The sequence below is a fragment of the Homalodisca vitripennis genome, chromosome 6, assembly GCF_021130785.1.
Source record: "Homalodisca vitripennis isolate AUS2020 chromosome 6, UT_GWSS_2.1, whole genome shotgun sequence".
NCBI classification, from domain to species: Eukaryota; Metazoa; Arthropoda; class Insecta; order Hemiptera; family Cicadellidae; genus Homalodisca; species Homalodisca vitripennis.
The window spans coordinates 42896453-42915560 of record NC_060212.1 but is presented as its reverse complement, the minus strand read 5'-3'; the positions used below and the strand labels follow the sequence as shown (position 1 = coordinate 42915560).

At 32.3% G+C, this 19108-nt stretch overlaps 1 protein-coding gene across 3 annotated transcripts in view; it reads left to right on the top strand.

Annotated features, from left to right (window-relative positions):
* The window catches only part of LOC124364314 (cysteine-rich motor neuron 1 protein-like), a 210511-nt gene that overhangs the window by 69277 nt on the left and 122126 nt on the right, over positions 1 to 19108 (top strand). The gene's annotated exons all lie outside the window — the stretch shown is intronic.

Genomic DNA, 19108 nt, shown 5'->3' with positions numbered 1-19108 from the left:
ACAGTACAAACGAAAGTAAATAATCAGTGAATAAATAATAATAATAATAATAAATACATATGACATGAACTAAACAATTGTTCCATATGTTAATTTCAAATTTAGACGTTTTTGGCTAAGTTATCTGATGTTGAGTCCATGTGGAATTTTGCTCTTTAAAACCAATTGGTGTGCTTGTTCTAATGTTCTTAGGTAAATTGGGTTTGAATTTGTATGTACTTGCCGAATAGGTTTGACTGAATATGTATTTTCAAAAGTTTCGTTGTGATTTATACCGTGAGTCACGACAGTTTTCTTTCAAATCTTGGTGTTTATAATCAAATCGGTGTCCTGTCATTCTTATCCTCAAGGTATTTGTTGTTGAACCAATATAATCTGCTGGACAATTTTTACATTGAATTTGGTAAATCACATTTTTAGATTCACAAGACAAGTTGCCGATGATAGGATATGCCTTGCGTGTTTTGCTACTAGTGAATTTTGAAGAATTTGGTAACATTTTACAAATCAAACATCTTGGTTTATTACACGGATGTGATCGTTTTGCTTTTGGTATTGAGTTTTCATTGGTGTTTGTCATTGGTAATTTAGGTTTGACCAATATATCTTTAAGAATAGGAGGTCTTTTAAAGAATACTCTAGGAGATGTTTTAAAAATATCATTAGTTGAACTAGAATTTTGTAAGGTATTAAATGCTATTTTAAGAATATTATTAATTTTGTGAAGCCCTGGATGGTATTGAACTATTAATTTTGGATCACTGTTTTCAAATTTAGAATGTAGTGTTTTCTTTTTTACATTAAGTTTATCTTTAAGTAATTTTCGTGGATAACCTTTTCTTAAGAATGCGTTCATAATATCGTTAATGTATTTCTCCACGTCATTTGTATTACTACTTAATTTTTGAGCTCTGCATGCTAAAAGTGTTGGTATATTCCTCTTGATATGGACTGGATGACAGCTGTCGTAGTTTAAATACTCCAAATTATTCGTTTGTTTTACGTTTATTTTACTTTTTAAATTTCCATTTTCAATAAATACTTCCATATGTAAAAATTTGACTGATGTTGAAGACGTCTCAAATGTGAATTTTAATTTGCTAAAATTGTTTAAATGTTCTAAAAAGTTGGTTAAATTATGCTTCCCATGTGTCCAAATAAAAAATATGTCATCAATAAAACGTTTCCAAAATTAGGCTTGTAATTTTGACTGTTGAGAAAATCTGTTTCTAGTTTTCCCATGAATGTATATATATAATTATAATATATATAATATAATATAATAAAAATATAGTATAAATAATAAACCAATATATATATATATATATAATTTTTATTGGTTAATCAGTTAGCTACAGCTCTATGTACGGACTAAAATTTGAAACACGTACATATTGATTCTAAAAACAACTATAATTTAAGCGATGCCCGCTCAAATACGTGTCGTGTAGACGCATGAGTATACCCGTAGTGCGGCTCTACATGTGGTGAGGGTGGGAAACGTGCGACACATCATATTTACACTGCCATTCATTATTCACATCCTGTGTGATCCTTCCCAGGATAAACGCAGGACTGCCGATCCTGCCTATCATGACTGATGCGGTTTTATATATACTGAATATTTTATCCAAACAGAGTGAAGACGTATTCAAATATGCCCTTTGAAAAGGCCCAGAAAACCTTTTTCGAAGCTGTAGTTAACAATTTACTATATCTACGGTTCCAAACAGATACAATCTTAGCTGTTGGAAATCAAAATGTACAGAATAAAATATTATTTTGAGTTTATGAAACTAATATCGGAATAAACATTCTAATTTTCAAATATTCAATATTTAAACCCCACATTCATGAAAAGTTACACGAAGCAATCTGTTCCCCTCTATGCAGTAGCTAGTTCCATAGTGTACAGTAATTGTTTTTAATTCTAATAGATAGAGAATTAAAAAAGGAACTGAATAAGAGTTGTGGGTTTCTAAATTGATGCGCACAAAAATGGCAAAATATACCAACTAATACATTATTTCATTTGTACTAAATAATTAGGTTTACAAAACTAACAACCCACATTTAGGAACCCATAACAGATGCGGAAAATGTCTTGAAACACCTTAATGTTTTTTAAACTTCAGCCAATAAAGTTTACAAGTTTTACACAATGTTAGACGGCTCTCTTAACTAATGTAATAACCATCACTCGCCTACAATGGGGTGACAGCCCTTGGGCAGTCTGATTGTAATGTAACATGTAATCCTAGGTCAATATGGATATAATTTAAAATGTATTTAAAAAATGACGCAAAACACAATTTATTCAAGCTGCATTTATTACAAATTAGCTGCTGTTGTAGTAAGATCAATATTGAACCTTAAACGACCGCCATCTTGTACAGTTATCATACAATAAACAAATAGAGCACTTTGAATACATACCATATCTTTCACCCAGTAAATGTTGACATTATTTATTTTATTGAAGTATAATCGTCCTTCCACTGTGACAAGTTTAATAAAGATACCTTCAATAATAAGGCTTTTAAAAATGGTTTCAGGGGTTCTGCCTCGTTGGGTCTAAGTGGGTTAAATATCAAAGTTAAGTTTTATTACAGTAAGAGGAGACTTTGTGCTGAACTTAAAGGAAATCAATAGGACTCCCATTGTGTTTACAAACAAAACTGTGAAAAGAGTAAAGAATGTTATATTTTGCCAGGAAAAGTTAGGGCTAAGAAGTCCTCTGTAACATTTAACTTGCTGACCAATGGCTTAAAGGTGACAACCAGTACAACTATCATTCCACTAAATCAAACTTTCTAGAAATAGGCAAAAAAACTGTATAATTTGTTACCAAACCATATCCAACAACTTAGCTTAAGACATTTTAAAATGAAAATTAAATGTTTGTTGTTGGATTTCTGCTGTTACAATATTGAAGAGTTTGTTAGTTTAATAAGTCAGGTAGATGGACTTAGTAATTAGTCAAATAATCATTAAGCCTAAGCATGACGTTGTGTCGCATTTGTGAAAATGTTTACCACAATAAATTTTCTGATTCTGATTCTGACTTCCGAACCACCACCAATGGCCGGGCAGGCGGGCTGCTTGCAAGGACAGGATAGTGGCAAACCATCCAAGCAGAAACCACGCTCAACGTTGCTTATCCGGTTATCGCACTACCTAATTGGCAATCATAAAGTATTTTCGCCACTTATAAATCGAATTTTGTTTTTATTAAAAAAAATTTGTGTAGAAAATAGTTCGAAAATCTTGCATTTAGAGATAAACGCGAGCTGAGTGTCGCATCTTAGGGTTTTGTTTACATTTTTTTAATGGAATACAAATTTGAGTCGCAACCTAGTTTGCAGCAATAAAATGAATTCCTGTTGTAATTAAGAAGTTTCAGTAAGTTTAAAATAAAACTAATAAGCAACGTTAAGATGAATAATATAACTAGAGGTGCTGCATCGCCTCAAGTTCGTCTGAGAAATCTTTACCAGATTGTTGTGAACTTTATCACTGTTACTGCTAAATATAATGAGTCTCCTCGCTAAATTAAAAGAACTGTTTAACTTATTTGTTAAGTATTTGTTAGTATTCGTTAGTATAGTTTTATTAATAATATTCTTGTTTCTTTTTAGGTAGATTTTCGATTCTTTATCCTCTTTGTGATTGACGTAAGTATAATAGTAACTATAAGTTCATTAAAGTTAACTCATTTATTAACTTTAAATGCATTCTTTATGAATCGACGGTGATCTGGATGACGTAAGCTAAAAGCAAATATGATGTGAATGGTGTGGGAATCCTAAAATAATAAGTCTTCCATATACATTCAGGAGTACGCCACGCAACGTGTAGCGAATAGTCTTCTCTGAAATTGCATGCAAAACTTAAAATCCTTAATATATTTTTATCATGTCACATATGTTACTATGTTACATGTCACAATTTGTAATAGTACATCACAACTTGTAGCGAATTTTCCTCTTTAAGATTGCATGCAAAACTTAAAATCCTTAATATATTTTATCATGCCACATATGTTACTATGTCACATGTTACAATTTGTAGGCCTAATAGTACATCACAACTTGTAGCGAATTTTCCTCTTTAAGATTGCATGCAAAACTTAAAATCCTTAATATATTTTATCATGCCACATATGTTACTATGTCACATGCTACAATTTGTAGGCCTAATAGTACATCACAACTTGTAGCGAATTTTCCTCTTTAAGATTGCATGCAAAACTTAAAATCCTCAATATATTTTATCATGCCACATATGTTACTATGTCACATGTTACAATTTGTAGGCCTAATAGTACATCACAACTTGTAGCGAATTTTTCTCTTTAAGATTGCATGCAACATTTAAAATCCTTAATATATTTTATCATGCCACATATGTTACTATGTCACATGTTACAATTTGTAGGCCTAATAGTACATCACAACTTGTAGCGAATTTTCCTCTTTAAGATTGCATGCAAAACTTAAAATCCTTAATATATTTTATCATGCCACATATGTTACTATGTCACATGCTACAATTTGTAGGCCTAATAGTACATCACAACTTGTAGCGAATTTTCCTCTTTAAGATTGCATGCAAAATTTAAAATCCTTAATATATTTTATCATGCCACATATGTTACTATGTCACATGTTACAATTTGTATAATAGTACATCACAACTTGTAGCGAATTTTCCTCTTTAAGATTGCATGCAAAATTTAAAACCCTTCTCTCATTTCATTAGGCCGTATATGATGCTGCCTCACATGTTAAAATGTTATAGAATTGTACTGTTTGCTTACACATTTATTTATACTGTTGTTTTCTCGTTGTTCCCACAGTTACGATCTTTTAAGACCATTGCATAAAATTGTCAACATAACATGCATCATTATCAAATTAAATTTTTTTTTTCAAGTTCAAAGAAATTTATCTTCATTGAAAATTTCAAATCCACTGGTTAGTCTTCGTTTTAGAGATACCAAGCGGATAGACAGATACACCGAAATTAGACTATTCCACCCCTCGATTGATATGCTTTGCTAACGCTTAGCTGATAATGCGGCTTATGGACTCGATAACTGACCAAAAAAGCCGAAACAAGTTGTGCAAAAATGTATTTTAGAAATACGTAAGGTCATTTCGTTGGTCAGATCAGGACTTTATTTCATTTCAACATGGAAGCCGTTAACTTTTAAAAATTCACAACTCCATTATTTATGTACCTAAAGAAGAATAAACAGTGATTTGGAATGCTTATAAAATATCATACACTTCTTGTAATAGAAACCATTGTTGTATCTCGATTTCTCTTACAAAAAGACTATTTTTCAAATTTCGATGATGTATAAATCCCATATGTAATATTTAATATTTTTTATGTCAGAACATCAATCTAGAAGGTCCATCAACTAAGCCGGAAGGAATTTTTCAATCAGCTTAAATCCAGGCGAGGTTAGTTAACAAGCAGTTATTTAATTGCGATTTGGTAGTTTGGTTACAGCACGTGTATAGGATGGTGTTGAACTCCGTGATTGGACTTGAAAACTAGTCAGGCCTCAATATATATATATAGGAATATGTTTGTTTAATACGTTTTTTTTATTTAAATACAATCATCAGACTACTGAACAAATGCACGTGATATTGTTTTGCGGAAAATGATACCTCCAAATGCCATTATTCCTGAAAGTAACCTCATGTGGTTGAACTGTTGGAAAATAGAATTAGAGGTAACAAAGCATCTTTTTTCCGATGATTGTATGTTACCGAGAAATTCCAGTATGTAAAAAAAAGGAATATGTATTCATTGGTATTGACGGTTCGCATTTTTATCCTCAATACCAGGAAAATTACAATTCAGTTTGCACGTAATAATACTTTTATACGCTTTGCCTTGCGTTTCATTACGATACTACTCTTGTATCCACAGAAGTCGTTCCAGGAGAGCAGTGTGGGTATGGATTGTTTAAGGCAATCTTTTAAGAACCTGTTTGTCCATCGTCAATCTATCTAAAAATGCCTTTTCATTCGCTTTTAACAGTAAAAAAACATGTATGAACCCACGTTGTGGCTTAGCTAGATAAAGCATTTTGTTTGGGTAAAATATGTGACGTACTACAATACTTTGCCAATATTTCTTAAATAGACAAGAAGTTATTAAGAAACGTTTTATTTATCAACTACAAATGTATAAATTTTGAAAAGTTATGTTAAATTAGTTATATTATATGGGTCATTTTTGTGTACTGAAATTATTTTCAGTTTGTGAATAACAGACTAATTGTAAACAGCTTATTCAAATGGTTTACCTAGTCTTTATTTTATAGCTTTAGGTTTGATGTCATGCACAATTCAAATCAATGTTCCATTTTGTAAAATTAATCGTTTTTATCAATAGTTAACCATTCCGAACAAGATTTTAAATATTTTGCCGATCTTTTGCAAGTCAATCAGTATGGATGTACTAGATTTGACGTCCAAAATATCTGTTAAAATATGCAGGTAGAAATTGGGTTACCTGCAACCTACTAAATAAAACCTTCAGCCCTCAAGCATGAATACGATTATTGATTTGCCGTTCAACCTATACTTGTCCCCCTGGACATGTAGTAAGTAGAACAATTTAGCCATTCTTAAAACTGTCCAATGTAGCTTACTTCAGCATACCATTGATATAATTCTTATCGTATTTATATAGTACAAGACTGCTTTTATTTATGTATATATCTTCAAAATGTATCTTATTTCCTATACGATACATTTATATATTTTTTATTATACATTCACTATTGAGTAAAGAGGAAAAGACGGGAATTACATACAGGGTAAGTTATATTATGAAGTTATCGCTCTAACTAATGTTTGTGGAATCGGCTATACATTTATGACTTTTAACAAACCTTTACTCAGTGTAAATTGTTAATGTTTTCAAGACAGGTAATATACAGTTGATAAAAAGTTGAGGTAAAGTGAGATAAGAGCCGTAAAGTTTCCTATCTGACCTCTTCCAGGTTACATCACATTCACGGGAAAAATATTTCAGCGTGCCTCAATATTCGTAACTAACGATATTCTCGAAATATCGGACAAATGATATTTTGAACAAAGCCTGTGGCACTTTTTCAGTGCCCTAAATCACGGCGGAAGGATGAGCTCAGCGGTAAGCCCTGATGTTTACGATACATTATGTAACAACGGATCAGGCTGCAATGTTTTATTGAGCTATTTTATCCGGTATTATAGCTGATGATGTAATGAGGATTGAGTATTAAAATCTGGGTGTGATAGAGTATTATGGGTATTAAATAGAAGTCACGTGTTTACCGATATTTTCTAAAATATGTGCACATTTGCCCTAAGCAGGGGCGTATATTTAGGGGGTGCCAGGGGCTCTGGCCACCCCCCCCCCCGAAAGTTTGAAACACAAATGTGACAATTACACCCAGTATTTTGTTTTAAACTACATCTCATTTACGAGAACTTAAAGCTTGACAATTTCCTGGAGTAAAATTCCCGAGTCCTTGTTTTTGGAGGGCATTTTATACCTCCTAAACCACCCAGTGTGTCAGTCGACATAATTTTCTATATACACCACTGGTCAAACTAGCTGTGCTTACTTAATTATAATCAGCTGAAGTGCAACGACTTAAATCTCGTCTACTTTTTTACATTATGAGGGATGTCTCGCTTGAAAGGTTTGATTTTGACGCATCCAAACGTTATTTTAGTTTTTCGTAAAATTGATACTTTTTGGATTCCTATATCAACAGTGAAATATAACAAAGTTTGAGACTTTTTTCTCAATAACCCATACTATAACCTATAGACATATTGACAAACTGTTTGGGCTTTTTTAATTATACAAGCATGTTTTATATTTAACAGGTATATTTCAAATGAGTTGCCTCCAAGTATTCTGCAACTAAAAATATGGTCGTAATAGTGCATGGGGTTTACCATTGTTTATATGAAGCTGCAATTAATATGGTCGCCAGCATAGCCATTTCCTAAATGCTTCTAGACCTGAAAAATAGGTATTTGCCAATTACCGACCAATACAATAATCGGTCCTTTATCATAATTGATGTTCTACAGATTTTAATTCACAAGGCTGCAATTAATTATCCATGTTATAGTCAAAATGAAATTCAATAACTCGGTAATGCCAACCGAAACGAAGAAAATTCTTCAAGATATCGGTAAAATATCAATATTCTAGTGGGTCTGATCACGAAATGCTTAGGAGCATAAACCGTGATCTACACAGATAGTCGTGACCGGGTCGGCGCTGCGGCAGACTTTGACCTGGCGATAAGGACTATTATCGCCGCTTATCTATAAATACCTGACTGCTTTTTGTATTCATGTTTCTTTATCTTTGGTGTGAGTAACATCATATATCATTATGAAAAACATTGCAGTTACAAATTAGTTGTATAATTAACAATATGTTATACAACCCATTGGAGGAGTCCCAGGGAAAGCATTAAGCACAGATAAATAGAAAAGCATTTTATAAATGAAACGCGAACTTTGTTTTGTCTGTAGAAAAATTTCGATGACGCCAGCAAAATGACAACCACTTTCTTTTATGAATCCAGTACACTTGGTGCACCAGACCAATTACGACTTAGTTCTTACAAAATATTTCAAATCTTAAGGTGAAGGTAGCAAAACATTATAATATATTTGGTTTGCAAAAATAGGAACTTATACAGAATTATTTCTTAGTAATAGTTTTCACCATTAGATAAATGCTTTTGTAATGAAGTATACCATTAATTGATTAGATTTATGTGTTCTTCTAGTATGATTAACCAAATATCAATTGAATTCGGTGATACTATTATAATGTGGGCGGTACGAATTAGCCTATGCTTTAATTAAAAGTTATAGTCATACTCTAGCGTAAAAAATAATTGTCCTTAACATAAATGCTATTGTATTAGTACACAACACAGTAAAACGTCACTATTAGTATTGTATAAAAACATTTCATCGTTTCAAGATGCACAGCACGAACAATTATTTAGCACATGTTTGATTAGTAGAGGGTGGTTCAAGGTCACGAATAGAGCGTTACGTGCTCTACCCATTACATGCTGGATAATCTGGTGGACATTGTTGACGTGGCATGGGGGGGGGGGGAGGGTGGCGTCAAGTCATCTGCAGCTGGATGTGTCTATCATGGCCGTATATAAGGGGGGCACAAGGGGATCCTTAAGCCCCTCTCGATAATTTTAAAGACACTCATTGAAATTACTCTCAATAGTTAGTTTTAAGCTAGAACACATTTATGCTGTCTTAAAGCGCAACAATTTCCTAGGGAGAAATGCCCGATCCCCTATGTTGGAGGGTATTCGAAACCTCCTAAACCAGTGTTAGTCCCCCTCACGAATTAATCTTCTTTATACGTCACTGGTGTCCGTAGTGTTAACATTAGAATTTCTGAATTTGGAATGATTGAACTATCTATTATATTTCGAAAGCACATTTTTTAAGTTTTAACGTCAACAGTTTGGTTTTTTGTTTAAACTTATAATGCTCTGTTACAGGTTTTTTTTATTTCAACAACTTTTTCTCCAATTATGTATGGCGTTTTAAAGCTTTATTATACAAGAAAAATCTATTATATTTTTGTGCATTTCGTATAAATTTGCTCGCTTTTCCAAATTCCAAGATCAGACCGGTGTTCCAGCTGTTATCTGTTAAAAGTGTTGTGCTGTATATTATGTTAAACACCTTACAAATATAAATATTATTGTTCAAGCAAGACTAAAAGTTTCTAAGTACAAATTTAAATTTGTCCAATACAATTAAAATTGGAGATATATCGCTGTAAAGAGCCTTTTCCATTCCGCAAGTATTTATTCAAGACTCAACATTTTAATTGTGTTAAATATTTTTCAACGTAGTACTAACCATATAACTTGAGGAATATTTAAGACAATGGCTCCGTAAGCCTAAGAATGAAATTTCTTCTTTTTCCATAGATCACGTGTTCAGCCATATAAAAGAGCATCCTTAGACCGGTGAGCTGCAATGAATTAAGAGCTGCCGCTTGGGCATTTTTTTCTTTTCTTTTGTTTTTTTTGTTGTTTTTTGAAATTGTATACAGCGACAACTCAATAGTGGATCTAAATACTTTATTGAAATTTGGTAATATTTATAAGATTTAGATTTGTGCATATACGATTGCAATGGTCTAAGGGAATTGGGTTCAATTTTAATAAAAATAAGTTGATTTTGTTATGGAACCTATTCCGGAGGCTACGAAAAACGTTAGCTTAAATTTCATGACCTAAAACTGGCTACCCTGCTGACTGTCTTATTTCAGCCCCATAATAACAATGTTAAACCAATAACTTATTTTCAAGATATAATTATTTTTTCTTTTGGAGTCCAGCCTTTTTTATGTTTTTGAAACTGTTCTGTACTTCATTGTTAATTAATGAAAAAGAATGATCTGTACAAAATGCAATACAGCGTTTGGATGCCTATTAATCATATATTTGAAATGATAAATGATTTACGTTTCATCTCGAAGAAAATCTAGCGAGACAGTGTACGAGGTTTTAGTTTCGCTACTCATACTCACTATGTGAAATCGTTAAGAATACGAGATTGGCCGTACGTTCCTTTAGTCGAGTTAGGTGTAATGAAAAATGTCTGCGAAATAAATGGACTCATCTGCAACTTTGGGTATTAGTGCGAGAAGCAGGCCTGGGATGGAAACTTTCCTGTAACTTCCTTTAATGAAGCATTCTCTGCTAAATAATTGTTGCCGCTCCTATACTTTATGCGATTTTGTTTATAATTACTGAAGTTACGTAACTCCTTTCTATTAAACATTCTTTAACAAGCTGCTTGGTTTTTGGAACACCAATAATTCCACCTCCACGCAGAATTTGTACAGCAAATATTATGGTGAACTTAAAGCGTTCTTATTGTAATATAAAAGCTTTAATAACTAAAATAGTAATTATTTAGTACCAGTTGAAATTTGTCAAAACATTTATTTTAGTTTCTACCATAATACAGAGTTTTCATTATAACTAATAGTAAAACAATTTAATTCATTAATTCCTGATTTCTAGATTGTATATAATAAGATTTAACGGAATATATTAGTGTTTATTTTGGACTAGAAACTTTCTTGATTTTAGATCAAATCTTTGGATTTTATCTAAATTTGTGTTAATGTTATTTCAATGAAGAATAATATTTTCTATACTTATATAGTTCGATAGGTATAGAATTATCTATCTATTATATCTATATAGTTGATATAGGAAATATATAGCTTAATCTGGTTTTTAACCTGTTTTTTATTTAGGAAAAGTCATAGATGATTGTCAGAATGGACTAATATCATTCACATAGTGTATCGACACTAATGAATTCATACTGTATATTAGAACATCATACTCTCGAGAATTTGTAATTAACCTAAAACAATGAGATCCGCAACAATGGGCTTTTATCATTTTGGTTATTTTATAGCAAAAGGAGAATGAATACAATGATAATTATTCTTATAACATTTAATGTTTTCATTAAGAAAAACTCAAATAAAAAGTTAACATGGATAAGGATTTGACATTTATTGACACACGCCAACGAATAATTCATCATAAAATGTTTATTTACATCACTCATTTTTAATTTGTATCTTTATATGACATTATTTATCAATTTTTATTTATACGAGAGTAAAAAAAATTGTATTTCTGGAGTTATATTAATAAAAACAATAATTACTCAAAAATAACTGTTAAATATCATTTTTACAAGCTAGTGATTCCTGCTCATAATTATTATTTTACAGCCAAATACTTTAAGTATAAATTAGAATACAATGTTAACTGTAAAAGGTTTACATTGTTATTAAGCACGACATAATTTGTCTGTAACAAAAGAGAGAAGCAAAGCTCCCAAACCTGTACGGAGTGACCTCAAACACTATATTGTTGTCCTTATGGTACAATAAATACAATCTCTTTACAACTAACTCAACCTGTTACTGCTCCTTATCTTAGGCACTGTTTGTTCTATCAGAACCATTCTTGTTTTGATATAAAACCCGCTTAGTTCAATAGTCTTTATTGTTCATTAGGTTCTGAACGACAAATTATAATACGTTGGGAATTCGTAGTGCAGTTGTGTTATTCGCCCATTCGGGAGCCAGGTGTTTTGAAACAATGGCGTTGGTCTTAGCATAATTCCGTTCTGTAGGTAACGCCTTACTACTCTTGATCTTTTACAACACATAATAAAGAACTTTGCTGTCTAGGTTTCCTACAGAACTGAAGGAATTTCAGATATAATTTGTACAACTTTTAGTAATTACTACTACCTCGTGAATTTAGTGTGCTAAGTGTAAGTAACTAAGCAAGACATCTATTTCTAATCGTTTCCTATATTTTGCAATAATAAGTTTAAGACACTTCTCACTTTCAAATCGTGCAAACCTATATTTTAGGCGATCGTTCACTAGCCTCTAATTGTACACCGTGAAAAACACCTCATAAATGCTTTGAAATATTGCACAGATATGCATGTGTTAAATGTTTCGCCTCTTTCACACTTAACTGATAGTTAAGTCGGCTAATTCAAAGTACAGTAACCGATAGTTGGACAGTTTAAGGTACAGTAACCGATAGTTGAGTCAGGCAGTTAGTTAAAGGCACAGTAACCGATAGTTGAGTAAGGCAGTCAGTTAAAGGTACAGTATCCGATAGTTGAGTCAGGCAGTCAGTTAAAGGCACAGTAACCGATAGTTGAGTCAGGCAGTCAGTTAAAGGCACAGTAACCGATAGTTGAGTCAGGCAGTCAGTTAAAGGCACAGTAACCGATAGTTGAGTCAGGCAGTCAGTTAAAGGCACAGTAACCGATAGTTGAGTCAGGCAGTCAGTAAAAGGCACAGTAACCGATAGTTGAGTCAGGCAGTCAGTTAAAGGCACAGTAACCGATAGTTGAGTCAGGCAATCAGTTAAAGGCACAGTAACCGATAGTTGAGTCAGGCAATCAGTAAAAGGCACAGTAACCGATAGTTGAGTCAAGAAGTCAGTTAATGGCTTTTAGTACCGGAATAGTCTGCATTTTTATATTAATTGTTTGCTTAGAATACACATTGAACATTACATTTTTATTTGTTATCCGCATTACACTACGGATAAAGCACTGTACAATAAATTAATATTTTAAAAAATTTACATGTTGACTATTATTTTAGGCTGTATATGTCGAACTTCGGCTGAAAAGTGTCAACATCTATTTAGTGCCATTTTAAATTTGGATTATGGAACTTAAATATTTTAATTTTGTTCATAACTGTAATATATTCCAGGTTTTATTTTTAATATTTCTCTTTTTTTAAAACTTTCCTCTCATTTTTACGAATATTTAACAAATATAATTAGCCACATTGCTCTCGCCGTTCTTGAGATTAGCACTTAGCTACACATTTTTCTATTAATACTTTATTCATACAAGAACTTACAGGATCGTACATTTTTGCCAATCATAGTGGCACCGCATATCCTTTTCTTGTGAATCTGTTTTATATTAGGCTGTAAATATAAGAGGGGGCATTCCCTAAATCTTTTAACTAAAAGAAAATCTAAATGTTAGTGTTCGAATCGTATTTATTAAAATTTACCATTATTTAACTGCCTGTAAGACCGAAATAAGAATTGTATCGGTGGAAAACTTCATTTACATATCGGTCAGGGAACAGAGTTTTGTGTAACGCGTTGTTTCACAATATAATACTAGTACTATTGAAACAACCTCAAGTTAAATATTCTGTTCAATTAAAAACCTGCAATGTGATGAAAATATTTAGGTGCAAAAATACAGGAGGCAATGGCCCCGGCGCAGGAATTAATACCAGTTATAGTCAAGGGGAACAGCTGCATTTAAATTCATACACAGCGTTTAAATGAATTATTAAACAAGGGATGCTGCCAAGCTCCAAGCTCCTTCTGAGAATCTTTACCGGATCGTAGAGAACTCCGTAATTACACAACAAATCTTCCGCTTAAGATAATATTGTATAAACATTGCATATGTTGCCAACTGCAGTTGTAGAAATATTCATCTCATATTTTTTTTAATTCTACAAAATATATTATATTTATTTTTATAATAAATTTTTTAGTGTAAATTAAATAAAAAATAATTTCCAAATGTAATATGAAATGAGTGAAATCAAATAATATGTGTCTTTTTTTAATACGTCAATTACATTGATGTCCTCTTTTTGTTAGGAGCCGCCAGTTTTCATGCTTACCCCCCCTATAAGAACCTTCAAACGCTTTTTACCCTTATTTTTTGGTCGTAGCGTTCTGGGAGAAGTGTCATTGCAAATATAAATCAAATCCGCATCCATGAGCTTTTTAGTTTTACTTGCGCGGTGTACAGTTTTTGAAATATGATGAAATACATGTTTGAAAATTTTTCTGAAAACTACCAAAAAAGTAATAAGCGTTTAGATGCCTTTTAGTCATATTAAAACAATGAGACATCTTTCGTAAGTCTAAGAGTTACAGTCCTAAAAGTGTTTAGAGTTTAACATTGCTCTTATTCTTTGATTAAATTTATTTTTGACGATAGTTGGATTGTGAACGAAACAGGATTTTTGCCGGGCATTTAATATAGCTAACCTAATTGTAGTCATTTGTTAAGTTCTGTCCTATCTCGTGAGGAAGAGATCAGATTGCAGTTCTCGAAACGTAGTGTTACCGATTTGTTGTATCACTGAACGAAGGCAGATGCCCGAAAAAAATCCTGTTTTCTTCATTGGTCCTAAAATCTAGTTTGCTCCCCACTACAGCTGGCTCTTACTGTAAAATTGTGATTTGATCGAATTTAAAATCTTTTAATTAAATTTGTGCTTAAATATGTGTTCTTCTACTCCTTCACATTTTGTTACCAAAGAGCTAACAATAGTCCATTGATGCTGTTTTGTGCTTCATTCTGTAAGGACAATGTTGACCACGTGATGTATTTTCCCATATGCACCTTTTATACATTCGTTTTAAGATCAACTTTCATCAAATTTTATACGTAAACAGGGTTGATCGTTGGTTGTTTTATGTTTTTATTATGATACAAAGAAGTATTTTCAAAATCGAAAGGCTTAGTATTTACGAAATAATAATGAACACTAATAGAGGCGTGTTTTAAAGAAAAATACTATTTGATAGGGTGCATAGGTAAATATTTAATAAAAGATTATTGTACTTTTCATACTTGAAGAAGTGAGAAATACTTAGGTTTGTTTATATAACCTACAATAAAACAATTGTTTTATATTACGTTGTTACAATAATACGTTTTCTCCTTATTTTTTAATTTTTTAAAATCCACATACAAAATTAATAAATACTAAAGATAAACAGCGCTATAATCATCTAGCACGAGTCTCTCTCTCAGTGAGCACTCTATCATCGCTAATTGCACATTTTAACTGGTTTTATATCCCGGTATTTTGATTGCTAGTTATGCTGGCTCATTTGGAGCAGCAATCAGTGCAATCAGAACTCAATGATCGAGTTTACATTTCTCTCGACGATGGCGATTTGTAATCAGCAGGCTTTTCACGCGTTTATAAACCGCAACTAACATTTACTCGTTGCGTGAATAACCAGCGTCATGACTTAGGCTAGGTTAAGGGTGCATTTAACAATTAATTGTGATTAAAATGTGATATATTATACACGGTCATTCGAAAGTCAATGACCACCCTTTCATTTCTAGTTGGTGTGACCAATTTAAGTAAAAATTTCGGAATTTTTGTACATTAATAAGACCTAATTTTTGGCGTATTCAAATATATAAAATAAAGTGCGAAAACAGATACACAATGTTAGCAGAATCGTACTGCTGCATTATGAGTATTTTAGTACAAACGTATATTATACATTTTTGTGCGCAATTATTACATTTATAAGTAATGTGTGTACAAATTTCAGTAATGCTCTTGCTGCCGCATATGGTGTATTTATAACGTCTTAATAATACTCTCCAAGCAGTTCATGATATTCAGTATTTGCTTGACAAAATAATAAATGTCACGAAAAATCTTAAGTAACCAAACAGTTGGCACGATTCCTTTGTTCTTATGGCCAAGGGCTCATTGTAGCGGGTACAACGGTTATCGCAAGATAACCAGATAAAACAACGTCGAGCGTGGCTGCTACTTGGATGGGTGACTGACTGCTGAGCGATCCTGTCCTTGCATGCAGCCCGCCTGTCTGGCCATTGGCCGTGGTTCAATGGTTAAAGTCACCTTTAAGCCGTTGGTCGCCAGGCTAAGTGTTAGAGAGAGATTCTTAGTCCTAACTTCGACTGGTAAAACAGGACATCTTTACTCATACGCTTTTTACCCTTATTTTTTGTCGTACATACTTTTTACTACTTTTTAGCAATTTTAAGTTCAAGATACCGAATAACGTGCAGTTAGCAACGTCGTACATAATTCACTAATACGTGTAAGTTGAAGGAAACAGGATTGTTCCGGACATTTGCCATCGTTCAGTGAAACAAGAAATCAGTAACAATACGTTTCGAGATCTGCAACGAAAGGGCCCATTCCTGTCCCCTTTCCTTTTTATTTCCGCCATCTTGTTTTTGTCTTCCGTGACGATTACCATTGGCTAGTGCCCTCTGGTCAGTCGTAGGTGGTTAGTAGACGAATGAAGTCGTATTGTGACCTGTATTCCGTAGTTTAGTTTTAATGATTAGTGTTGTGTATAGTTTTTTATTAAGTGTATGTTTATAGAGTTAGTGAAGTTGGCAAACAACATTGTGGTTGTGATTCCTGACCTAGGCGTGCCACAACGCTTTGGTAGTTTGTAATTATGTATTAGGTTAGTTCTTTACCTGAAGAAGAGATCAGATTGCAGATCTCGAAACATAGTGTTACTGATTTCTTGTTTCACTGAACGATGGCAAATGTCCGGAAAATCCTGTTTCCTTTACAATCCTTCCATCGTGTACAGTCGTTATTTTAAAGTACACTTGTGTCGATTAAACTCATGAGTTTAATATTAGAAAAAACTTAAAAAATATAATTGTTTAATGAAAAATTTCAGAATTTGAATTGATTATCCATGTAACCATAATTTATAAACGGACATTCATTCATAAGTAGTGTAAATAGTGCAATGGGGTTATGCTTAGCCAATAATTTTGTAACAGTTTTCTAATAACTTAACGAAGCCTACATATCAGCATACGGTGAACTGAAGAATCGTTTTACACTGGAATAATCTTCACTTGTATTATTTCCGGTTCGTTTCAGCCTTTGAGCGATGTCCATAATGTTTACCGTCGCGCCGTTCCGGAAAAGGTTCTTTTGTGCAAATTAATCTCTTTTCAGATGGGCTTGTTATAGATTACCGAGTAGTAATATTACAGTAGATGTGAAAATAATTATTTAATAATACCGAATAATTTTTTATGGAATAAATCATAATGTGTATTGATTTTATGATTGTGAGAGTTCGTAATTTTTGTCTTTATTTAAGTACAGCAGGCATTAATTATTATTTGATTACATATTAGTATTATTGTTATTATTTATTTACACATTTCTTAGTAACTAAACAATTAACAGGAAGACTGCCACAGACACCCTAATTGTGTCTTCCTGTCTTATAAGAATAGTTCTTCACTCATTACAGACCAGCAGTGAAGGTTAAAATTCCCAAATAAATATGATGTAATGTTGCCTATAACCTTTTGTAACAATTATTATAAGTTACTAATATTATCCTATAGGTTTATTCAATCTGCATATTAAAGGCCAGAACAAATATCATATTTATAGAAAATGTATTTTGTTTATGACGTATCCTACGTATTCGTGCAGTAAGTAAAAAAACTTTTTTGTTCATAGCTTATGAACATATCACTTTTAAGTACGAACAAATAATATATTATAAATATCACACTCTAAATAAATTCCATTTACATAATATTTGTATAAATATGTTAGGCAAAGAAAGCTCACTCTTAATACATTTTTAGTTTTAAAGCTTTTAGTTATTTTTGTAAATACATTATCATAATTATGTTTTATATACCCCTCTTCATAATGAATGCAGTGTATCACTTTGAGCTGAGTATAAATAAATCTGATGTAATTTACGTTATTCACCCTAAATGAATATCGTATTCAGTGAACATCATTTGGATTTGGCCCGTATGAATAGTCTAAATGTATACTTCATTAGTCGTTGATACACTGTTTTTACCCGATATATGTGATAGTCAGTGTTCCAGATATACAGGGTATTCCGTAACTCTCTGAACAAAATTTAATAAAAAAATTTATATCCTGAAAACTAATCAGTTGAATCCTAAAAAATTTGGTTCAAATGTTTCAGTTAAGAAGGCCGGCTACAAGAAAACACATTACGATATTATCTTCAATACTATCAAAATAGCGGTAATTAAAAATTATTAACTTTTAATGCCATAAAAATCTGCAATTTTACTAAAGAACTACAAGAATTAATATTTTGAGTGGATATCATCATATATATATATATATATATATATATATATATATATATATATATATATATATATATATATATAAATGTATTTCAATCAAATAATAATTAAGTTACTTACAGAGACCCTGAATGTGGGGGCGGTGTCTTGTCACAGTACATATACACATACGGGCGCATCGTATAAAAAAAACGGGATGAAGAAAGGAAATTAAAATAAAAACCAAAAAGGAGTTAAGTCAGTTCGATATCATTATGTTGTGCATTTAAAGAAATATGCAGTTTGTAATGAAAATAACCACGTGGATCCCTCTGGACTTTCGTAACGTGAGCTATCCAAAATGACCTCATGGGTATTATTAAAATGCATACCTCCTTATGAATTGTTCTTCCGCAATGAGAAACAAAATGATGATTGGTGAAAGAGGTTCTCACAATGAACGTCACTTATCTTATACATGCTGAGATGACTTATCGTCTAGGAGAGTTTCAGAGGAATCATTTTTTCGGCAGTAATCCGTAACCGATTTGTGCTAAGGGAAACAATTACATAATGGTTGGAAA